The sequence below is a fragment of the Aplysia californica genome, unplaced genomic scaffold, assembly GCF_000002075.1.
Source record: "Aplysia californica isolate F4 #8 unplaced genomic scaffold, AplCal3.0 scaffold00130, whole genome shotgun sequence".
NCBI lineage: Eukaryota > Metazoa > Mollusca > Gastropoda > Aplysiida > Aplysiidae > Aplysia > Aplysia californica.
This window is the reverse complement of record NW_004797400.1, coordinates 375,243-387,899: the sequence shown is the minus strand read 5'-3', so window position 1 is coordinate 387,899 and position 12,657 is coordinate 375,243. Positions and strand designations below refer to the sequence as shown.

At 39.5% G+C, this 12,657-nt stretch overlaps 1 protein-coding gene across 3 annotated transcripts in view; it reads right to left on the bottom strand.

The window, feature by feature from the left end:
* LOC101863503 overlaps positions 1-12,657 on the bottom strand; it is a 128,676-nt gene that overhangs the window by 51,138 nt on the left and 64,881 nt on the right. For 2 of the 3 annotated variants that reach the window (XM_035969246.1, XM_005096494.3), the window contains exon 2: positions 6,282-6,605. The gene's annotated coding sequence lies outside the window, so the exon portion shown is untranslated. Of the gene's footprint in view, positions 1-6,281; positions 6,606-10,415; positions 10,493-12,657 lie in introns of those variants that run through there. The other variant, XM_035969247.1, reaches the window with a different exon arrangement.

The window sequence follows — 12,657 nt, the reverse complement described above, 5'->3', positions numbered from 1 at the left end:
ACACACACACACACACACACACACACACACGCACAAATACACACACACACACACCTACACACATACAAAGCGCGCGCGTGCACACGCTTGTTTCATATTCCCTTTTACTTACTCGTCGTCTAGGTCTATCATCCTCACGTCATCTCGTTCCCAGCGGGCTCAGACATACTATCAAACTATACTAGAATATCTTGAGTAGTTTGTTGTTTTTTTCTTTACTTTTTCTTAAGTTTTAGTCTTGTATTTCTGAAAGAAATCACTACTGATCAGCCAGCCAAGGCCCTTTCTAAGCAATAATCCAAGAAAGCACTTTGCGCCTTACTTGCCATGTGTGATCGGGCCTTTCCTCGGCTTCAAGTCTATCGATTTATTCCTTAGTCTGAATCAGATCCCAGGCGCATACCTCCCAAAGTATTTCCGTGGAATACGCCCCAAGCCGATAATTGATAGTAGGGACATAATTCAATCAATGTGTTTAAACGTGGTGCGCTTCCTCCTGCTTCCTTCAGAATTTGGCAATATCAGAAATGGGGAATACAATTTTGATCCGATGTCAGTTAATTATTATCAGATTAGACTGGATTTCACAAAAACCGCAGTCCACATTGACATTTCGTTATGTCTGGAGCCGAACGGCAAGCATTATTACCAATGGCAGTATTTCCCAGGCTTACGACTTGGCTTGAGAGGGAAGAAAGTTTGAAAGTTATTTATTAAATTCGAGACATATTTTCCACTCGATATATAATATATAGCAAAAGAATATATTTTTTTTTGTAAATCGTTTAGCCGCTGGACTGCTATGACCTTTAAGGCTTTTAAAGCTGTTTACCTTAATATGTGTAATCAAAACTCCATTACCATTTCAAAGCGAGTCTTAATGATTGCCTTTGCGTTTCACGATTTTTAGATAAACATAATATCATGCACAATTTTTGTTATTACGTAAGATATAGAAAAGCAAACATTGCTGTATTTGCCATTTATGTGATAAGCCTCTTTTGACAAAATTAAGATTATTTGGAAGGACGGTTACTTCGCTGCGGGGTAATATCGAGCTGAAGGGGCGAAATTCCGCAAGTAAGACGAACATGTCTTTCCCAAAGTGAGAATCGAACTCAAATCATTAAAATTTGCGTATGTGCACGGCAAAGAATGGTAGCACCGCAGAAGCCAGTAACAACACTGAATACGAACAGAGGTTCGTTCGTTTGTTTGTTGTTGTTCTTTTTAATGAAGAAAAACACACTGACATAATAATGTTTGGTACGTTTAGTACTGGGAAAAATGAAGACAGACAGACAGACAGAAACAAAGAGAAAGTGAAGGAGGAGAACCTACCAGTGGCGCCCTGCAACTACCTGCAAACCGACGTTCCCAACGGACATGAAAGAACAAGCACTGGACAATGTTACTTATCCCCACGTAAGTAATTCCCCAGTATTTTGTGAGATTATACTCCAAACGTGAGTCACAAAGAAGACTCAAAGGAAATAATGGCTGTCAGTTCAACCATTTCGGGCTCCAGGTTCCTGAAAATGATTATGGATGTGTTAAGCATTAGAGGAAGACATTTAACACTACAGAAGTACCTAGAAGATGAGCTGCTTCGATCCTTATCTTAAGACCCAACACTTGTTGTGTGGGGTAAAACGTTCTAACTGTAAGCCAGAGATGTTCAATGAAATACGGTCAAAATTGTCTAAGACGACAACCCATTGTTTAAGAGAAAAGTGACCGTCTTAAACAGGTGACTGTCCTCTACAGTAGTGTTATGATGTTTAAAAAACACAAGGGGGAAAACGAGAATTGGCCATTTATTTGTGCAGGTGATTGTCTTATAAAGGTGGTCGTTCGTTAGACCAGGTTCGACTGTATCTTCCTCAAGGGTGAACTGGGCTCATATCTTTTACGCCCAAGGCCAAGAATAATAACACCACAGACACCAAAACAAGATCCACGAGGTGATACCAATAGTTCCACCTACGCTCTCACGGAAAATTTCAGACTGCAAACCCACTCCCCCCCCCCCAACTACCCACCCTCCATTCACCCACTCCAACAGTCGGTCGGCCAATTAAATATACCCTCCATCCCCTCCCAGTAAATAAAAAAAGGGTTTCCCTTTAAAGAGCCTCTAGCGTCATCATCGTTTCTCACAGAATAATAGGTCACCCCATGCTGGAACCAAGTCTTTGAATCCTCGCAGCAATATAATGGAGCCTGTGATATTCTCTTCTACCAGCCCAGGGTCTGGCCTTTTCAAAGAGAACTTGAACCGATGAAAAGACATTGAATTTCACTCTAGTTCCACCAACGTTTCTTCAGTTACCCTTTGACATTTTATTCCTCTTACCCCTAGTCGGGTCGTTGAGTGTGAGCAGTAGCGTTAGATTGTAACCACACACTACCGGTACCTCAAAACTTGGGTGGAGTTCTAAAATTACCCTTTTTTAATTTGCCTTATACAATTTATAAATTTTTTAAAAATTGTCACGTATGCCCTTTAAGAAGATGGTAGGTAACAGAGAAAGTAAAATCGTATGAATCTGTCTTTTGAAAGTAGATAACAAGAAAACATGCCCTTAGCCTTTCATTTTCTTTCTTATGACCTCATAAATTTATGATTCAAGCTTGATAATCAAATTAATACGTGAGTCTATATTATAGTGCATATCCATGCTCCACAGCATGCTCAAGACGCTTTAGAACTATTACAAATTTTATTATACTCATCATCATCATCATCATCATCATCATCATCATCATCATCATCATCATCATCAGCATCATCATCATCATCATCATCATCATCATCATCATCATCATTGTAAATAGATAATTAAAAAGGTTGAGACTTGGCCATCATCATCGTCATCGTCATCGTTATCATCGAAGAGAAGACAAAATTTAATTTGAACCACTGACACATGTACAGATTGATAGAAAGATAGATCATAACCAGCAGCTCCAGCATGCCCCCCCCCCTTTCTAACATTAATATCTTAATTCTTATAATCATCCTTACCTTCATGATTCTCAATCATTATAATTATCCAACATTTTCACCGGATCATTAAAGACTACTATCTTAAGTTGCCAATCACCTTTTCCAACAGAGACAAAATAAAAAAGAAATAATATTCATTATTATTCTTTCCCTTGCATGCACACTACAGGTACATTTCCCAATTCAAATGAATCCAGTATAATCTGCAAGTGCTAAAATAAGGACAGAATAATCTGTAAGTGCTTTTGTATGTTCTCATACACGCTTTGGAAGTAGGTCTTTTCCCCATTCACGTGCATTATGTGTATATTTCGTCAATTTGTGTGACCACAAATGACCGAACTATTGGGGGGGAAAATAGAGGGATTTCGGTAGCAATGTCGCCATCTATTATTCATTATTTCTCTTTCCTCTTTCACACCAACATTCGCTCAGACTGGGGAAAACTAAATAGTTGTAGAAGCGTCACAGCGAGTCAGACTGGGATCATGATACAACATTGCAGGGAAATACAGTTCTGGTCCAGAAACTGTGAAGTAAAACTAATTGGTTGCTTGTAACCTGAAAGTATAGGAGAGCTGTAAAATGTGCATTGCACCAATAATCTGACTTTCGATGACAAATAAACCCATTCTCCTTCTTATCACAGAACTCTGCTGCAACAGTTCCGTGAATTAGACATTCAAATCAATATATTAGCCTATATCGTTGGCTTTCTGTTCTTCGCATACCAAAGCGTTTACATTTTCGCGATATTTTTGTGTGGTTCTATGTCCTCATCTGAGAGTAGATATCCCTCTAATCATTAAAGAAATGCTAAAATGCGTTGTGATCATAATTGTTCTGGTTGCATATTATGACAATCGTATGCAATTGCGACAAACGGGTTCAATAATCATGTAGTTATACTTTCTGTAGACAAAATATATGTAAACCCAATTATTTGAAGACGTACTCCAAGAATTGTCCAAATCTGAAGGACAATATGCTGTAGGCAGCTAAATTGAAACTAGTTAATTAAGGAAGTTCATCTTTAAAAGTCTTCAACTGCCGCTACTGGGGCAGCACGCCAGAGCCTCATTAGTGAAAAAAAATCTAATGACATCTGAAGTGTAAACATCCTGGTTAGGTCCTCTGTACTCAAATAAAGCAATGTCTCTCTATTTCAACAGTTTGTAATTTAAACCCTCCTATTTACTACCTTTCAAGACTTGAAACATTACATTTAAATACCTCGACGCAAGAAACGTATTTATCACGGTGAGATCGTTCATGAGAAGTTATCTGTGAGTATTCAAGAACCAAAAGAATCTTGGATCTCAACAGCAGTCAACTGATGGGCCCAGGGGCAAAACTTTGTACTACGGCAAGCGAGTCTGATTGCTGAACCCCGATTGAAATCTTGCACGCAGTTTCCAGATTAGAGCGACCATGAACATCTTTTTGGACCCGAAACGAGTTTACATGAACGCAAAACGTGCTCATATTTTGGACCTCAAATGTTTGAAACTGCGTCCATCGGACAATAATAAACCTTGAAACCAATAACTCAAACGCAATATCCGACTACCTCATCCCCCCCCCCACCCAAATCCTCGATCCCATGATCCCCTTCCTTTTTATATTCTATTTGGATAGATTTTATTTCTGCCATTTCTGTTTGCTCTGTCACCATGTTTGCTTTCCTCTGCGACCCGAACCAGCACGTTATAATGCCTTCTCGAAAATGATTCTCACATTTCGCTCTCTTCTCCTGTCCCAATCCAAACTCCATACCCATTTCCTTTAAAACATGTTTTCTCAAACAGAGACAAATCGCTCTGAGGGAAAACACTTCAAATCAGAACGAATAGAAGATAAACGATTTTGGGAGGATCGAAGAATTTTAGGTTGAGAGGGATGCCTAGATCAGCACGTTAAGATTAAATGAGTGTTAGGTTTAAAGAAAGTAGTTTCTTTTCTATGTAATGCAGAGAATTTTGTGACTTTTGACTCATAAACTGCGTTTCGTATAAAGGTATGAGGCAACCAGAGGGTAATAAAAAAAAATAGCGTCATACTCATTTAAACCAGGGCCTGCACTCCTCAAGTAGTTTGTCAACACACATTCTCGTTAAATATCAAGTACTGTCAGCGAGATGTATTTCATATCAATGGCCTCTGGGATTTGTCCTTCAGAAAGACACATAAACAAAATATAAGGGTTTAATGTTACTCCATTATGGTATTCATAAAGAAATTTGTGGTATTGTTAAACAACTTTCTGGAAAGTTCAATAGATTTCTTTCTTCTATCTCTTAATACAGACACAATATTGTCCTCACGATCGATCACAAAGCTAGGGGAAGGGTAAGGGCCAATCAAACCTCGCAAACAAGTTGCCATTAATTGTTGTTGCTGTTACTGTGGTAGTGGTTGCGGTGGGGGGGGGGGGCTCTACCAATATGCATCAGGGAGCTTGGCAGATGAACTTAAGGAGTTTTCCCATCAGCCATATCATGTATATTGTCTAAGTCAAAACTGTTCCGCGTGTCCCTTCGACGCCACCAAATAGCCCGGTCATACGATAATCATAACCTCCGGACTTCGAAGAAGACCACACTTTCATTTTGAATAAGGAATCAAAAAGCATCGTCTTATTCTTTTGCCTTTTTTTTGTTGCCTTTCTCCTTTTTTCCACTTTATCACTGGATTAATAGACGAACCGGGAGAAACACTGTGTTAGTCTTGAAGTTTTAATAATAGAGATGGAAAGAGTGAAGGAGGAGGTTGAAGGTGCACAGAGGAAACACACAACTTGAGAAGGAATTCAAACTATAATTAGGCTCGTTCTCTTTTTCTAAAGAAGCATGGTTCATTTTCTGAATACGCAGAACATCATCCGCCACTTTCACCGTGGCACTGGGTATAGGCCGCCAAGAAGAGTTCTCCATCTTTCTTTGTTCTGGGCCATCCTTCTTGATCTCAAGGTCAATTGCTAGTTTGGTACGCCCTGATAATAATGGTGTCCACCCAGTGGATTTCTATGACTATCCTAAGGCAACCATTGATAAGGAACTAATGATGATGTATTTGTTAACGATCGTCTTTATAAGTTTCAATATTTCCGATCCAAGCAACAATATAATTTTTACATTACCCTCAATATGGTCCATGTCAACTCTAGTAATTTCATGACAATCAGTAATGTAAGACAACGGCAAACAAGAACAGAAACAAAACAAATGCACTGCTCACAAACATCTGACCCCAAATCCAAAAATTGACTCACCTCTCCTGCTTCTTTCGAAGCTAAAAAAGGAAGGACGAGGTCTGTGCAAACTTCGACCGAGTCGTTTTTCTTGGCTCAACTCAACACTAAGAAAGTCTTAAGGATAAGGTCTTGGGTGGAACGTCATAGTTGACCCTTCAGTGCCTCACACAATAAGTGCTGTGTCCGGTTAGCAAGAATGCATTAGTACTCGTGTTTACAGTCTGAGATACCAACTCCCTTCTTGCTGGTCAGGGGCTTCTATTAAGTCGTCAGTTTTTGTTTTCAGATTAGGTTCCTTTGAACTTGGGGGGCATAGTAGGCAGTGATATCACAGATGTAAGTCTGGAAGAAAAAAAAGAAAGAGTTGAATGAAGTACATCATTGAAAAGTACACGCTTATTATCTTAAAAATATTTACAGAAATTATAAATTGAGAAGTAAAACAGCATGCAAAATAAACACATTTTCATTTTTTTTTAAAGATTGACCACCACCCTCCCCCCAACCCCAGATAATGTGAACTCTGTCCGTATACTTCAATTCAACAAAATCGGCAGTGACTGTTTCCAAGCTGCAGTAAGGCAAAGCAAGCTAGAGCAAAGGTGGATTTTGACTGGCATATTAAAATCAAACTGCCATAAGCCTAGTTTTATGTCAGATGGTATAAATACGTCGTCTAAGTGAAGTCAAGATGTTTATTTGATGCCGGTACTTATTAAAGAAAGAATTTTGACTGGCTTCTGGGGCGCGATATCTCACAATGTCAATATTCACAAACTGATTTCGTATTACAAAACAGTGAAAGTTCCAACTCCGCAGTTGAACTAAGCGCCGTATTTTAAAATGTGTCCAGTAATATACAAGTTGACTGATTACCCATACCATTGGGTGTCAAACAAACAGGCTGTGGATCGGAAATGCTGTGTTGGCAGTGTTTATGTATCAAAGATTCCTTTGCATCTATTTGCCCTCATTGTAACTCAAGTAGTGTGAACTCGAGGAGACTTTGGGAGCGCGTGATGGAGGCATTACCGTTGTATGGGCTCTCTCTGTTTTGTTTGTTTTGGTTTTGATGTTGTCGGTTTTTTTGTCTGTTTGTTTGTTTTGTTTTTTGTTCTTGTTTTGTTTTTTGTAGTCTATTTAATTTTTAAAAACAGAATATGAAATGGAATTTATTGTAACATATCCAAACCTGAATCTAACACGTTTCTCGGTCAACTCATAAATCAGCGCAGCTTCACTTCCACCCTTAGCACTTCTGTCTCTTACATAAAGCATTGACCCCGATGGTGTACCGCGTCACAGCCTTGAGTGCTGCTTAGATCGACTCCGGAAATGTCATTATGGCTTCATAATCTACCCTCAAACACCCCCAGCGGGCGCTTTAGCTCCATGAAGTCGCCAATCACATGCGTCTGTGCGTTTACATGATTTATGACTTTTCACGACAATTAGATCTTTCGCCGTGTCCGCACACTCAATTGCAAGGCGTGACCTGCCGCTCTTTGCTATGGCTGCACTTTCCCTCCGTAGGGTCGATGCCTAATCCACTTATCAGTTTGAGGATGGCTGGGGTAATTCAATTATCGCTACTCGATATTTGCTGTAACAGACCAGTGACTTATGCAACGAGACAGCCCCGCGCGATCTCACCCATGCGGGGTCTTAATGGTGGTTTGCTTTTCCTCTGGATTATTGGAACTTCTGCTGTTGCTCAGTCGGTCAAAGCCAAGACGTAAAAGCTCAAGATTTAGATCCTAGCGAGGTCATCATCTTTTTTTTTTTTGCCTAATGGAAATAAATCAATCGGGTGTAGTATGTTTATGTATGTATCTGCACGCTTGAGTGTACGTGTATGTGTGTGTGTTTGCGTGAATGTGTATTTGTGTGTGTTTGCGTGTGTGAGAGTGTGTGTGTGTGTGTGTGTGTGTGTGTGCGTGTGTGTGTGCGTGTGTGCGCGTGTGTGTGTGTGTGTGTGTGCTCGTAAAACAACACAATCAGTGACAAGAAGGTCTGAAACATTAGCAAAACAACTTGTTTTTCGGGTGAATTCTTGTCTTGAGTCGTTCTGTCTCAGAAACTTCACCTTTTTAAAAATTCATTTTCAGAACGGCCAACTAAGAATTGTAACATAACAATGTGATGTTATTCCCCCAGTACTCACTTGCTTCTTCAAATCCTGCCACAGTACAAATAATATGACTATAATTTCCACCGAACCGACTAGGACCTGACAGCTCTAATGAATAATGCATTGAAACTGTAGCTGTCCAAATCGGGAACAGGACGCTGTTAGAGACGACGGACCAGATGAAAATGAATGTCAGAGGCTGCCAGGCAAACAATAAACATAGATTGTTGAGAAACAAAAGCACGGAAAGTTTCTCTTAAGCCAATCGATTTTTTGAACAACGTTGACATTATTTTGCCATGGAATTTGCAGCCTAATGTCTGATTTGACAAGTAAGATGCCAAAAGACTGTCGAGATTGATTCTATTTTCCTTTTTTCGACACAAGAAGGGCTGCTCTGTGGTGACAAGGTTTGTACGTTTTGAGATACATTTTACGCCACCAAGAACAAATAAAGGAATATACAAAGAAGTTGCCTGCCATTTGCGATGAGGCTGCTTCTGAAGTGAGCATTATGATTATTACTGTTGATTACTGATCTATGCACATATACGAATATTTCTATAGAATTTTTATATATGATAAATGCCTACATGTCGTCTCAGAAATGCATATCTGATGTGACATCTTGTATCCATTATCCGTTTATCAGTATGCATTTAAAAAAATTGTTTCTCTGTTTTCTATTTGAGAAAGCGGGCAAGAAGTTGTAGTTCTATTCATTTCGGGGATGTTATTATAGCTTTCACTTTTTTATGTTTTGAGCTCGAATTGTTTATTTGTTTGTTGTTTTGCTTGTTTGTTTGTTTGTTTGGGGGGTTTTTTGGGGGGGTGCTTTGTTTTTCCTTATTGGTTGTTTTTTTTTCAGCAGTTTTTTTCATGTGCCCTTGCTGGGATGGGAAAGGGTTGAGGTGATCATTTCCTACATTGACAAAGATTTTCAAAAGAAATAATCGATGAGATTTGTTGAATAATAAATGTGTCTAAACTGAAGGAGTTCCAAGTCAAAAGAGGGTCTCCTAGTGAGCTGTCGCGAAACAGTATTTTAAAAATATAAAAGTTTTGAGCGTGGAAGGAGAACAGACAAAATTAACCAAACTTGCACTTATCGATTTATCCGTCGATGTTTACGTGATATTTCACCATGGATCTACGCACTAATGCCCGTTTCTGACAGAACGTCTTTGGACCAGTAAAGTCATCTATTCACTGACAGGCATATTTTTGCGATCCTTTTAAGAAACATTGTATTTGCCGTTCTTGGTTTGACGTCACGCTATACAGACGAAGTAACGTTATGGGGGTTTTGCGCACTCTGTCAGAATGAAATAAAATATCTGCGGTGGAATAAGAAACGAGATAATCAAATTTCATCTAATGCGCCGTGTATAATGATAAGCCATCCGTTACATTGAAGGGTGTCTTATTCCAGTTGGTTGAGTTCCACTTCATTTAGCCGGGGGGGAAGCGAAATTGTGAGGAACCGATGCAGAACAATATTATGCTAAAAGTACGTCCTGGGCATAAATTGACTAAAGTGACTTACGCAGTGTAGCCAGACTGTGTGTACCCTTTAGTACTATTCCTAAGTCGAAAAGGAGCACAAACATATTTCACAATTTTCCTCGGAGGAGTGACATTGTACCTTTCAATTAAAAAGCGAGAGTCTCTCATGCAACCCCAAGCCCGTAATCTTCTTTCCATCTTAAAAACTCTGGCTGCTATAATAAGAAAAATAAAGACACAAGAACATCAAAAGCGCGATTTTGCTTCTCTTGTTAAGCTTATTTCCCACCAAAAAGACAGTCAAGTGCCGAATATCGGAGAAAAATTAGATCTTTCTAATTATCTTTGGACTTTTCATCTGTCATTTTTAATCACTTTACTTGTGTTTTGCCGACAGGTCATTATGGAACTCAATGCTCCTTTAAAGCATCGTTTAATGTAATATTGATGATATTAATGAACATCATGAATTCATGGAAAGAAAACTACGAACGCATGTGTTGTGTATCACATACCTCTTGTAAGAAGGCGTGCTGAGCTTGTAGAGACATCTATGAGAGATAGGTTCACTATTGTTTTCCTAGCAGCCAAACATCCTATAGCTTCTAGCTGGTTACTCAGAAGGGAATTCACTATGAGGAATCGGTAACTACAATTTTCGAGGACACCCCCGAGGGTAACTGTATATTATAACTGTATATTATATTAGATAAAGTGTAACTATAGCAGGGATACGCCAGATCTTCACTAAGGAGGATTTGCCCTATGAGTGGGACCGCTTGAGCTAGAGTTGTCGGCTTACATGTTGTCCGAACGATTGACTATCTATAGGTTACAGGCTATATTTCGAGCCCACTTGAAGAGATACCGACTGATAAATTCAAGAGGTTCAGGAGAAGAAAATAATATATTCTGAATCACAATGTACACTACCATCAAAGAATCTCATCTCAGATGTATGTTGCGTTTCCCGTGATGAACTCAAGTGGCTTGGACACTTAACAACACTGTGAGTTGAGATTACAAAGTAACAGCAAAAACAAAACGACACCCTTAAACTCAGTGTACTTTGCGGACATTTCAACAAATACCTAAGTAATGTTGTTTAACACAGCTAAGAGAGGCCAGATTTTCCTTCATAAGGGGGTAAAAGCTACCATAAAATTTTAAAGATTAAATTCATATGTAGGTGTTTTACTCTTCCATTGACACAATAATCAGTATATAGATCAGTAAAGAGGCGGAGGTTACAAATCTGCCTGTCAGGGCTAACCCGGACTGGACGGAATACAAGTCCCAGCAAAAAGATGGAGATACTTGATAAAAATGTCTCCCCATTCAAGAATCGAACTCGGGTCTTCTGCGCACAACAGCGAGTGCCTAACCTCAAAGCCGTAGACGTGAATAAAAAATTTATACCACGGTGGCTTTATTGGATTAAATCCTCCAAAATCAAACATGGTTAGTATTCAAAGTCACGATCGGTTCCAGCTTGATGAAACCTACCCGAGAGCTACAACGCATTGCGAGTCAGATCTTTTGTTTGCATGCGAAATACGATAGATCCGTATGGACATGATCTGGGGGTTGAATTTGATGATTCTTACCCCCCCCCCCTTCCACCCCCTCCTTTTTCCGTTAATCGATAATTACAGAATAAAGCCAGACTAAAACCAAAACCCAGAAAGCCTAACTGAACTTCTGTTTGCAGACGACCAATGTCTTATTCAAAAAGACCAACTAAACCTCTAAAGCCACACCACCGAATTGAACAACAGCAGAAAGAAATTTGAAATAGAATGCTTGAAAATACATGAAGATGGCGTGAGGGAGTCAAGGGAACGCCGAGCGACCACATTTCAATTAAAAGAGTTACAGAATAGGCCTACTATACCACGGAAAAGTGCATCTCCCATCGGCACTAAACAAATTCAGAGAATGAAAAAAGTAGAAGTAAAAGCAAGTAAAAGCAGAACTCAATTTCATATAGCGGGCAATGGCCAACACGACTTCCCGATCCGACCTGACCTTATCCGCACTGACCACGTATTTGACCAACTGAATCCGTTCTGAAAGCTCCCAACAAAACTCACAGACGGCACAACGGGGAGAAATAGCTCACCGCAGGTCGGAAGCATCTGTGCCGGAAATGGAGTGGCGGGCCTATCTCAAGAACTCCAAATGTCGAAGTGACCAGCACATGTTGCCTGACTTCAACATTCTCTATCTCTTTATGGTGCAATATTATGTAACTGTGAAAAGTACTCACCTCTACGTTGTTAGGTTCCCCCCATCCCCACCCCACCCTACCCCCGCATATATATCAATATTATGTATCATGATTTTACAGGTCTAGAGGGGTTGCAGGGTTTTTGTTTGATTGATTTTTCTGCCTCCGCGCTTCGTGCATTCCCGAGCGATTTGCTGACGAAAGTAATTGTGTGTGTGTGTGTGTGTGTGTGTGTGTGTGTGTGTGTGTGTGTGTGTGTGTGTAAATGATGATAAAATCTACCTTCTTCATAGCTGAGCTCTCTCTGAGTTCAATTCCCAAGGTGAGAAATATTTTAATTGATAAATTAATGTCATATTATGAAATAAAGTTTTACGTAATTGTCAATTGTTTGCCTTGTGTGAGGTTGTTTGGAATTTCATCTTGGTGTTGTTTTCACTCAGGAATTGGATTTTGGACTGACATATTAAAGTAAAGCACTGTTGTCAATCAGTCAGATAAATGTTATCAAATCAACATGATGTTTT